The sequence below is a fragment of the Pleurodeles waltl genome, unplaced genomic scaffold (assembly GCF_031143425.1).
Source record: "Pleurodeles waltl isolate 20211129_DDA unplaced genomic scaffold, aPleWal1.hap1.20221129 scaffold_69, whole genome shotgun sequence".
Classification (NCBI taxonomy): domain Eukaryota; kingdom Metazoa; phylum Chordata; class Amphibia; order Caudata; family Salamandridae; genus Pleurodeles; species Pleurodeles waltl.
In genome coordinates this window covers 366,195-378,339 of record NW_027150390.1, presented here as the reverse complement: position 1 = coordinate 378,339, position 12,145 = coordinate 366,195, and the positions used below count along the sequence as shown (strand labels likewise).

General features: G+C 47.2%; 2 non-coding genes across 2 annotated transcripts; both read left to right on the top strand.

Moving 5' to 3' along the window:
• Positions 1-1,120: 1,120 nt before the first annotated feature.
• On the top strand, positions 1,121-1,192 carry TRNAG-UCC (transfer RNA glycine (anticodon UCC)). Its single transcript has one exon. It is a non-coding gene; the product is annotated as a tRNA-Gly (tRNA).
• Positions 1,193-4,314: 3,122 nt separating this feature from the next.
• Positions 4,315-4,386, top strand: TRNAE-UUC (transfer RNA glutamic acid (anticodon UUC)). Its single transcript has one exon. It is a non-coding gene; the product is annotated as a tRNA-Glu (tRNA).
• The last annotated feature ends 7,759 nt before the right edge of the window (positions 4,387-12,145 follow it).

Genomic DNA, 12,145 nt, shown 5'->3' with positions numbered 1-12,145 from the left:
AAGCAGCGCCACCTTGTAGTCATCGCAGGCAACTGCAGCATACAACCAAATTTATCCGAGAGCAAGGTGAAAGAAACCCAAGGGAACAGCCCCTGTCTGCAGCAGGAAGGTTGGCTGCTTCGACTGGACAGAACTTCCAGTCCTAAGTCCACTCACGTCCTGAACGCTCCCAAACGCTCGCCCTCACCGGGTGCACCTCTGGTTCCCAGGTAAGGCCAAAACCTGAGCATGGTAGCGCAGGATCACAGAGAAGGAGCGGGTGGGGGTGCTTCTGTCTTGACAAAGGCGTGACATGGCTAGTGACTGAGAGGGCCTTGACTTTCCCCTATGACTGACTGTGAGAGGGGAAGGCGAAGATTTTCTGCACCCAGCATGCCTTGTGACATTCTTAGGCAAATGAGGTGAGAGCCCTGCCAGAATAGCTCCAGCGATCCCATGCCACTCCTCTGAAGGCTCCTGATCTGCATAACCACAGCATTTTGAACAGGAAGCAGAGTGGCGCAGCAGAAGCGTGCTGGGCCCATAACCCAGAGGTCGATGGATCGAAACCATCCTCTGCTAGCATGGATTGATTTTTTTTTCTTGTGAGGACCACTCTCTCGTTTCCACGCTGCCAGAGCGGAAAACAGCAGGCTTGTGCCACCTTTTTGTGGGAAGAGACTGCTCAACTATCGGTCTCTGCTCAAAGTCAGGGAGACAGATGGTCAGAGAATCAACCCTACACTTCAAAGGAAATGATGCACAGTTATGACCATTAACGAAAGATGGGACCCTCGCACTTCTTTCTGAGCCTGCTTGGAACGTTATTATTCCCTTTTTTTGTCCTGCTATTATCAATCTCCTGTGAATTTCGTGGAGCTGTTTTCTTTCTCTACCCTGCTGTTTTTCCCTTGCTGCCAATATATGCTTATTTAAATCATTTGAACTGCTGCTTTCCCTTTCTCCTTTTCTGCGCAGCTTTTGCATTGGTTTCAATCTCCAGTTACTTAGCAGTTGCAAGAACTTTTTTCCGGATTTTCATGTTGGTCTGTAAACCAAAAATACCTCTGATACTGGTGCAATATAGTCATTGAACTCAGGGTTGTGATGTCTAGAGTTTAAAAAATATATATGCCACGGAGCGTTGGTGGTATAGTGGTGAGCATAGCTGCCTTCCAAGCAGTTGACCCGGGTTCGATTCCCGGCCAACGCAGTGCTAATATTTATACATAAAGCAAGCTGTAGCTATTCTAACACAATATGTTAAAAAAAAGAGAAATATCTTGACCAGATTACTCAGCTATTAGATAAATAATAAACAAAGACATAGGCAGGCTTCCCAAAAGCTCCGTCTGCGACTTTCTATGTCCTGAAATTTTTCTATTTTACAAACAGCAGTCACCACTCACAACTGCTGGTAATGGGCTGCAGGGGGGCAGGCAATGAAACGGCTAAGCCCTTCTGCCCGACCAGCCTTTAGAACTGCAGCATCTCTGCAGTAAAAAGTGTTTCAGGTCAATATCTCTCCCCTGGAAAAAATGTGCGAGACCCACCACCGATAAATGTGGCAAAAGTCCCCAACATTTTCTGCACATTTGTGCTCTTACCTGAAAGCAGCGCCACCTTGTAGTCATCGCAGGCAACTGCAGCATACAACCAAATTTATCCGAGAGCAAGGTGAAAGAAACCCAAGGGAACAGCCCCTGTCTGCAGCAGGAAGGTTGGCTGCTTCGAATGGACAGAACTTCCAGTCCTAAGTCCACTCACATCCTGAACGTTCCCAAACGCTCACCCTCACCGGGTGCACCTCTGGCTCCCAGGTAAGGCCAAAACCTGAGCATGGTAGCGCAGGATCAAAGAGAAGGAGCGGGTGGGGGTGCTTCTGTCTTGACAAAGGCGTGACATGGCTAGTGACTGAGAGGGTCTTGACTTTCCCCTATGACTGACTGTGAGAGGGGAAGGCGAAGATTTTCTGCACCCAGCATGCCTTGTGACATTCTTAGGCAAATGAGGTGAGAGCCCTGCCAGAATAGCTCCAGCGATCCCATGCCACTCCTCTGAAGGCTCCTGATCTGCATAACCACACCATTTTGAGCAGAAAGCAGAGTGGCGCAGCGGAAGCGTGCTGGGCCCATAACCCAGAGGTCGATGGATCGAAACCATCCTCTGCTAGCATGGATTGATTTTTTTTCTTGTGAGGACCACTCTCTCGTTTCCACGCTGCCAGAGCGGAAAACAGCAGGCTTGTGCCAGCTTTTTGTGGGAAGAGACTGCTCAACTATCGGTCTCTGCTCAAAGTCAGGGAGACAGATGGTCAGAGAATCAACCCTACACTTCAAAGGAAATGGTGCACAGTTATGACCATTAACGAAAGATGGGACCCTCGCACTTCTTTCTGAGCCTGCTTGGAACGTTATTATTCCCTTTTTTGTCCTGCTATTATCAATCTCCTGTGAATTTCGTGGAGCTGTTTTCTTTCTCTACCCTGCTGTTTTTCCCTTGCTGCCAATATATGCTTATTTCAATGATTTGAACTGCTGCTTTCCCTTTCTCCTTTTCTGCGCAGCTTTTGCATTGGTTTCAATCTCCAGTTCCTTAGCAGTTGCAAGAACTTTTTTCCTGATTTTCATGTTGGTCTGTAAACCAAAAATACCTCTGATACTGGTGCAATATAGTCATTGAACTCAGGGTTGTGATGTCTAGAGTTTAAAAAAAATATATGCCACGGAGCGTTGGTGGTATAGTGGTGAGCATAGCTGCCTTCCAAGCAGTTGACCCGGGTTTGATTCCCAGCCAACGCAGTGCTAATATTTATACATTAAGCAAGCTGTAGCTATTGTAACGCAATATGTTAAAAAAAAGAGAAATATCTTGACCAGATTACTCAGCTATTAGATAAATAATAAACAAAGACATAGGCAGGCATCCCAAAAGCTCCGTCTGCGACTTTCTATGTCCTGAAATTTTTATATTTTACAAACAGCAGTCACCACTCACAACTGCTGGTAATAAATGGGCTGCAGGGGGGCAGGCAATGAAACGGCTAAGCCCTTCTGCCCGACCAGCCTTTAGAACTGCAGCATCTCTGCAGTAAAAAGTGTTTCAGGTCAATATCTCTCCCCTGGAAAAAATGTGCGAGACCCACCACCGATAAATGTGGCATAAGTCCCCAACATTTTCTGCATATTTGTGCTCTTACCTGAAAGCAGCGCCACCTTGTAGTCATCGCAGGCAACTGCAGCATACAACCAAATTTATCCAAGAGCAAGGTGAAAGAAACCCAAGGGAACAGCCCCAGTCTGCAGCAGGAAGGTTGGCTGCTTCGAATGGACCGAACTTCCAGTCCTAAGTCCAGTCCTACGTCCCGAACGCTCCCAAACGCTCATACCGGGCAAGCCCTCACCGGGTGCACCTCTGGCTCCCAGGTAAGGCCAAAACCTGAGCATGGTAGCGCAGGATCACAGAGAAGGAGCGGGTGGGGGTGCTTCTGTCTTGACAAAGGCGTGACATGGCTAGTGACTGAGAGGGCCTTGACTTTCCCCTATGACTGACTGTGAGAGGGGAAGGCGAAGATTTTCTGCACCCAGCATGCCTTGTGACATTCTTAGGCAAATGAGGTGAGAGCCCTGCCAGAATAGCTCCAGCGATCCCATGCCACTCCTCTGAAGGCTCCTGATCTGCATAACCACACCATTTTGAGCAGGAAGCAGAGTGGCGCAGCGGAAGCGTGCTGGGCCCATAACCCAGAGGTCGATGGATTGAAACCATCCTCTGCTAGCATGGATTGATTTTTTTTCTTGTGAGGACCACTCTCTCGTTTCCACGCTGCCAGAGCGGAAAACAGCAGGCTTGTGCCAGCTTTTTGTGGGAAGAGACTGCTCAACTATCGGTCTCTGCTCAAAGTCAGGGAGACAGATGGTCAGAGAATCAACCCTACACTTCAAAGGAAATGATGCACAGTTATGACCATTAATGAAAGATGGGACCCTCGCACTTCTTTCTGAGCCTGCTTGGAACGTTATTATTCCCTTTTTTTGTCCTGCTATTATCAATCTCCTGTGAATTTCGTGGAGCTGTTTTCTTTCTCTACCCTGCTGTTTTTCCCTTGCTGCCAATATATGCTTATTTCAATGATTTGAACTGCTGCTTTCCCTTTCTCCTTTTCTGCGCAGCTTTTGCATTGGTTTCAATCTCCAGTTCCTTAGCAGTTGCAAGAACTTTTTTCCTGATTTTCATGTTGGTCTGTAAACCAAAAATACCTCTGATACTGGTGCAATATAGTCATTGAACTCAGGGTTGTGATGTCTAGAGTTTAAAAAAAACATATGCCATGGAGCGTTGGTGGTATAGTGGTGAGCATAGCCGCCTTTCAAGCAGTTGACCTGGGTTTGATTCCCGGCCAACGCAGTGCTAATATTTATACATTAAGCAAGCTGTAGCTATTCTAACGCAATATGTTAAAAAAAAGAGAAATATATTGACCAGATTACTCAGCTATTAGATAAATAATAAACAAAGACATAGGCAGGCATCCCAAAAGCTCCGTCTGTGACTTTCTATGTCCTGAAATTTTTATATTTTACAAACAGCAGTCACCACTCACAACTGCTGGTAATAAATGGGCTGCAGGGGGGCAGGCAATGAAACGGCTAAGCCCTTCTGCCCGACCAGCCTTTAGAACTGCAGCATCTCTGCAGTAAAAAGTGTTTCAGGTCAATATCTCTCCCCTGGAAAAAATGTGCGAGACCCACCACCGATAAATGTGGCAAAAGTCCCCAACATTTTCTGCATATTTGTGCTCTTACCTGAAAGCAGCGCCACCTTGTAGTCATCGCAGGCAACTGCAGCATACAACCAAATTTATCCGAGAGCAAGGTGAAAGAAACCCAAGGGAACAGCCCCTGTCTGCAGCAGGAAGGTTGGCTGCTTCAAATGGACAGAACTTCCAGTCCTAAGTCCACTCACGTCCCAAACGCTCCCAAACGCTCGCCCTCACCGGGTGCACCTCTGGCTCCCAGGTAAGGCCAAAACCTGAGCATGGTAGCGCAGGATCACAGAGAAGGAGCGGGTGGGGGTGCTTCTGTCTTGACAAAGGCGTGACATGGCTAGTGACTGAGAGGGCCTTGACTTTCCCCTATGACTGACTGTGAGAGGGGAAGGCGAAGATTTTCTGCACCCAGCATGCCTTGTGACATTCTTAGGCAAATGAGGTGAGAGCCCTGCCAGAATAGCTCCAGCGATCCCATGCCACTACTCTGAAGGCTCCTGATCTGCATAACCACAGCATTTTGAACAGGAAGCAGAGTGTCGCAGTGGAAGCGTGCTGGGCCCATAACCCAGAGGTCGATGGATCGAAACCATCCTCTGCTAGCATGGATTGATTTATTTTCTTGTGAGGACCACTCTCTCGTTTCCACGCTGCCAGAGCGGAAAACAGCAGGCTTGTGCCAGCTTTTTGTGGGAAGAGACTGCTCAACTATCGATTTCTGCTCAAAGTCAGGGAGACAGATGGTCAGAGAATCAACCCTACACTTCAAAGGAAATGATGCACAGTTATGACCATTAACGAAAGATGGGACCCTCGCACTTCTTTCTGAGCCTGCTTGGAACGTTATTATTCCCTTTTTTTGTCCTGCTATTATCAATCTCCTGTGAATTTCGTGGAGCTGTTTTCTTTCTCTACCCTGCTGTTTTTCCCTTGCTGCCAATATATGCTTATTTCAATGATTTGAACTGCTGCTTTCCCTTTCTCCTTTTCTGCGCAGCTTTTGCATTGGTTTCAATCTCCAGTTCCTTAGCAGTTGCAAGAACTTTTTTCCTGATTTTCATGTTGGTCTGTAAACCAAAAATACCTCTGATACTGGTGCAATATAGTCATTGAACTCAGGGTTGTGATGTCTAGAGTTTTAAAAAAACATATGCCACGGAGCATTGGTGGTATAGTGGTGAACATAGCTGCCTTCAAAGCAGTTGACCCGGGTTTGATTCCCGGCCAACGCAGTGCTAATATTTATACATTAAGCAAGCTGTAGCTATTCTAACGCAATATGTTAAAAAAAAGAGTAATATCTTGACCAGATTACTCAGCTATTAGATAAATAATAAACAAAGACATAGGCAGGCATCCCAAAAGCTCCGTCTGCGACTTTCTATGTCCTGAAATTTTTCTATTTTACAAACAGCAGTCACCACTCACAACTGCTGGTAATGGGCTGCAGGGGGGCAGGCAATGAAACGGCTAAGCCCTTCTGCCCGACCAGCCTTTAGAACTGCAGCATCTCTGCAGTAAAAAGTGTTTCAGGTCAATATCTCTCCCCTGGAAAAAATGTGCGAGACCCACCACCGATAAATGTGTCAAAAGTCCCCAACATTTTCTGCATATTTGTGCTCTTACCTGAAAGCAGCGCCACCTTGTAGTCATCGCAGGCAACTGCAGCATACAACCAAATTTATCCGACAGCAAGGTGAAAGAAACCCAAGGGAACAGCCCCTGTCTGCAGCAGGAAGGTTAGCTGCTTCGAATGGACAGAACTTCCAGTCCTAAGTCCACTCACGTCCCGAACACTCCCAAACGCTCGCCCTCACCGGGTGCACCTCTGGCTCCCAGGTAAGGCCAAAACCTGAGCATGGTAGCGCAGGATCACAGAGAAGGAGCGGGTGGGGGTGCTTCTGTCTTGACAAAGGCGTGACATGCCTAGTGACTGAGAGGGCCTTGACTTTCCCCTATGACTGACTGTGAGAGGGGAAGGCGAAGATTTTCTGCACCCAGCATGCCTTGTGACATTCTTAGGCAAATGAGGTGAGAGCCCTGCCAGAATAGCTCCAGCGATCCCATGCCACTCCTCTGAAGGCTCCTGATCTGCATAACCACACCATTTTGAGCAGGAAGCAGAGTGGCGCAGCGGAAGCGTGCTGGGCCCATAACCCAGAGGTCGATGGATTGAAACCATTCTCTGCTAGCATGGATTGATATTTTTTCTTGTGAGGACCACTCTCTCGTTTCCACGCTGCCAGAGCGGAAAACAGCAGGCTTGTGCCAGCTTTTTGTGGGAAGAGACTGCTCAACTATCGGTCTCTGCTCAAAGTCAGGGAGACAGATGGTCAGAGAATCAACCCTACACTTCAAAGGAAATGGTGCACAGTTATGACCATTAACGAAAGATGGGACCCTCGCACTTCTTTCTGAGCCTGCTTGGAACGTTATTATTCCCTTTTTTGTCCTGCTATTATCAATCTCCTGTGAATTTCGTGGAGCTGTTTTCTTTCTCTACCCTGCTGTTTTTCCCTTGCTGCCAATATATGCTTATTTCAATGATTTGAACTGCTGCTTTCCCTTTCTCCTTTTCTGCGCAGCTTTTGCATTGGTTTCAATCTCCAGTTCCTTAGCAGTTGCAAGAACTTTTTTCCTGATTTTCATGTTGGTCTGTAAACCAAAAATACCTCTGATACTGGTGCAATATAGTCATTGAACTCAGGGTTGTGATGTCTAGAGTTTAAAAAAAATATATGCCACATGCGTTGGTGGTATAGTGGTGAGCATAGCTGCCTTCCAAGCAGTTGACCCGGGTTTGATTTCCAGCCAACGCAGTGCTAATATTTAAACATTAAGCAAGCTGTAGCTATTGTAACGCAATATGTTAAAAAAAAGAGAAATATCTTGACCAGATTACTCAGCTATTAGATAAATAATAAACAAAGACATAGGCAGGCATCCCAAAAGCTCCGTCTGCGACTTTCCTTGTCCTGAAATTTTTATATTTTACAAACAGCAGTCACCACTCACAACTGCTGGTAATAAATGGGCTGCAGGGGGGCAGGCAATGAAACGGCCAAGCACTTCTGCCCGACCAGCCTTTAGAACTGCAGCATCTCTGCAGTAAAAAGTGTTTCAGGTCAATATCTCTCCCCTGGAAAAAATGTGCGAGACCCACCACCGATAAATGTGGCAAAAGTCCACAACATTTTCTGCATACTTGTGCTCTTACCTGAAAGCAGCGCCACTTTGTAGTCATCGCAGGCAACTGCAGCATACAACCAAATTTATCCAAGAGCAAGGTGAAAGAAACCCAAGGGAACAGCCCCAGTCTGCAGCAGGAAGGTTGGCTGCTTCGAATGGACCGAACTTCCAGTCCTACGTCCCGAACGCTCCCAAACGCTCGCCCTAACCGGGTGCACCTCTGGCTCCCAGGTAAGGCCAAAACCTGAGCATGGTAGCGCAGGATCACAGAGAAGGAGCGGGTGGGGGTGCTTCTGTCTTGACAAAGGCGTGACATGGCTAGTGACTGAGAGGGCCTTGACTTTCCCCTATGACTGACTGTGAGAGGGGAAGGCGAAGATTTTCTGCACCCAGCATGCCTTGTGACATTCTTAGGCAAATGAGGTGAGAGCCCTGCCAGAATAGCTCCAGCGATCCCATGCCACTCCTCTGAAGGCTCCTGATCTGCATAACCACACCATTTTGAGCAGGAAGCAGAGTGGCGCAGCGGAAGCGTGCTGGGCCCATAACCCAGAGGTCGATGGATCGAAACCATCCTCTGCTAGCATGGATTGATTTTTTTTCTTGTGAGGACCACTCTCTCGTTTCCATGCTGCCAGAGCGGAAAACAGCAGGCTTGTGCCAGCTTTTTGTGGGAAGAGACTGCTCAACTATCGGTCTCTGCTCAAAGTCAGGGAGACAGATGGTCAGAGAATCAACCCTACACTTCAAAGGAAATGATGCACAGTTATGACCATTAACGAAAGATGGGACCCTCGCACTTCTTTCTGAGCCTGCTTGGAACGTTATTATTCCCTTTTTTTGTCCTGCTATTATCAATCTCCTGTGAATTTCGTGGAGCTGTTTTCTTTCTCTACCCTGCTGTTTTTCCCTTGCTGCCAATATATGCTTATTTCAATGATTTGAACTGCTGCTTTCCCTTTCTCCTTTTCTGCGCAGCTTTTGCATTGGTTTCAATCTCCAGTTCCTTAGCAGTTGCAAGAACTTTTTTCCTGATTTTCATGTTGGTCTGTAAACCAAAAATACCTCTGATACTGGTGCAATATAGTCATTGAACTCAGGGTTGTGATGTCTAGAGTTTTAAAAAAACATATGCCATGGAGCGTTGGTGGTATAGTGGTGAGCATAGCTGCCTTCCAAGCAGTTGACCTGGGTTTGATTCCCGGCCAACGCAGTGCTAATATTTATACATTAAGCAAGCTGTAGCTATTCTAACGCAATATGTTAAAAAAAAGAGAAATATATTGACCAGATTACTCAGCTATTAGATAAATAATAAATAAAGACATAGGCAGGTATCCCAAAAGCTCCGTCTGTGACTTTCTATGTCCTGAAATTTTTATATTTTACAAACAGCAGTCACCACTCACAACTGCTGGTAATAAATGGGCTGCAGGGGGGCAGGCAATGAAACGGCTAAGCCCTTCTGCCCGACCAGCCTTTAGAACTGCAGCATCTCTGCAGTAAAAAGTGTTTCAGGTCAATATCTCTCCCCTGGAAAAAATGTGCGAGACCCACCACCGATAAATGTGGCAAAAGTCCCCAACATTTTCTGCATATTTGTGCTCTTACCTGAAAGCAGCGCCACCTTGTAGTCATCGCAGGCAACTGCAGCATACAACCAAATTTATCCGAGAGCAAGGTGAAAGAAACCCAAGGGAACAGCCCCTGTCTGCAGCAGGAAGGTTGGCTGCTTCAAATGGACAGAACTTCCAGTCCTAAGTCCACTCACGTCCCGAACGCTCATACCGGGCAAGCCCTCACCGGGTGCACCTCTGGCTCCCAGGTAAGGCCAAAACCTGAGCATGGTAGCGCAGGATGACAGAGAAGGAGCGGGTGGGGGTGCTTCTGTCTTGACAAAGGCGTGACATGGCTAGTGACTGAGAGGGCCTTGACTTTCCCCTATGACTGACTGTGAGTGGGGAAGGCGAAGATTTTCTGCACCCAGCATGCCTTGTGACATTCTTAGGAAAATGAGGTGAGAGCCCTGCCAGAATAGCTCCAGCGATCCCATGCCACTCCTCTGAAGGCTCCTGATCTGCATAACCACACCATTTTGAGCAGGAAGCAGAGTGGCGCAGCGGAAGCGTGCTGGGCCCATAACCCAGAGGTCGATGGATCGAAACCATCCTCTGCTAGCATGGATTGATTTTTTTTCTTGTGAGGACCACTCTCTCGTTTCCACGCTGCCAGAGCGGAAAACAGCAGGCTTGTGCCAGCTTTTTGTGGGAAGAGACTGCTCAACTATCGGTCTCTGCTCAAAGTCAGGGAGACAGATGGTCAGAGAATCAACCCTACACTTCAAAGGAAATGGTGCACAGTTATGACCATTAACGAAAGATGGGACCCTCGCACTTCTTTCTGAGCCTGCTTGGAACGTTATTATTCCCTTTTTTGTCCTGCTATTATCAATCTCCTGTGAATTTCGTGGAGCTGTTTTCTTTCTCTACCCTGCTGTTTTTCCCTTGCTGCCAATATATGCTTATTTCAATGATTTGAACTGCTGCTTTCCCTTTCTCCTTTTCTGCGCAGCTTTTGCATTGGTTTCAATCTCCAGTTCCTTAGCAGTTGCAAGAACTTTTTTCCTGATTTTCATGTTGGTCTGTAAACCAAAAATACCTCTGATACTGGTGCAATATAGTCATTGAACTCAGGGTTGTGATGTCTAGAGTTTAAAAAAAATATATGCCACGGAGCGTTGGTGGTATAGTGGTGAGCATAGCTGCCTTCCAAGCAGTTGACCCGGGTTTGATTCCCAGCCAACGCAGTGCTAATATTTATACATTAAGCAAGCTGTAGCTATTGTAACGCAATATGTTAAAAAAAAGAGAAATATCTTGACCAGATTACTCAGCTATTAGATAAATAATAAACAAAGACATAGGCAGGCATCCCAAAAGCTCCGTCTGCGACTTTCTATGTCCTGAAATTTTTCTATTTTACAAACAGCAGTCACCACTCACAACTGCTGGTAATGGGCTGCAGGGGGGCAGGCAATGAAACGGCTAAGCCCTTCTGCCCGACCAGCCTTTAGAACTGCAGCATCTCTGCAGTAAAAAGTGTTTCAGGTCAATATCTCTCCCCTGGAAAAAATGTGCGAGACCCACCACCGATAAATGTGGCAAAAGTCCCCAACATTTTCTGCATATTTGTGCTCTTAACTGAAAGCAGCGCCACCTTGTAGTCATCGCAGGCAACTGCAGCATACAACCAAATTTATCCAAGAGCAAGGTGAAAGAAACCCAAGGGAACAGCCCCAGTCTGCAGCAGGAAGGTTGGCTGCTTCGAATGGACCGAACTTCCAGTCCTAAGTCCAGTCCTACGTCCCGAACGCTCATACCGGGCAAGCCCTCACCGGGTGCACCTCTGGCTCCCAGGTAAGGCCAAAACCTGAGCATGGTAGCGCAGGATCACAGAGAAGGAGCGGGTGGGGGTGCTTCTGTCTTGACAAAGGCGTGACATGGCTAGTGACTGAGAGGGCCTTGACTTTCCCCTATGACTGACTGTGAGAGGGGAAGGCGAAGATTTTCTGCACCCAGCATGCCTTGTGACATTCTTAGGCAAATGAGGTGAGAGCCCTGCCAGAATAGCTCCAGCGATCCCATGCCACTCCTCTGAAGGCTCCTGATCTGCATAACCACACCATTTTGAGCAGGAAGCAGAGTGGCGCAGCGGAAGCGTGCTGGGCCCATAACCCAGAGGTCGATGGATTGAAACCATCCTCTGCTAGCATGGATTGATTTTTTTTCTTGTGAGGACCACTCTCTCGTTTCCACGCTGCCAGAGCGGAAAACAGCAGGCTTGTGCCAGCTTTTTGTGGGAAGAGACTGCTCAACTATCGGTCTCTGCTCAAAGTCAGGGAGACAGATGGTCAGAGAATCAACCCTACACTTCAAAGGAAATGATGCACAGTTATGACCATTAATGAAAGATGGGACCCTCGCACTTCTTTCTGAGCCTGCTTGGAACGTTATTATTCCCTTTTTTTGTCCTGCTATTATCAATCTCCTGTGAATTTCGTGGAGCTGTTTTCTTTCTCTACCCTGCTGTTTTTCCCTTGCTGCCAATATATGCTTATTTCAATGATTTGAACTGCTGCTTTCCCTTTCTCCTTTTCTGCGCAGCTTTTGCATTGGTTTCAATCTCCAGTTCCTTAGCAGTTGCAAGAAC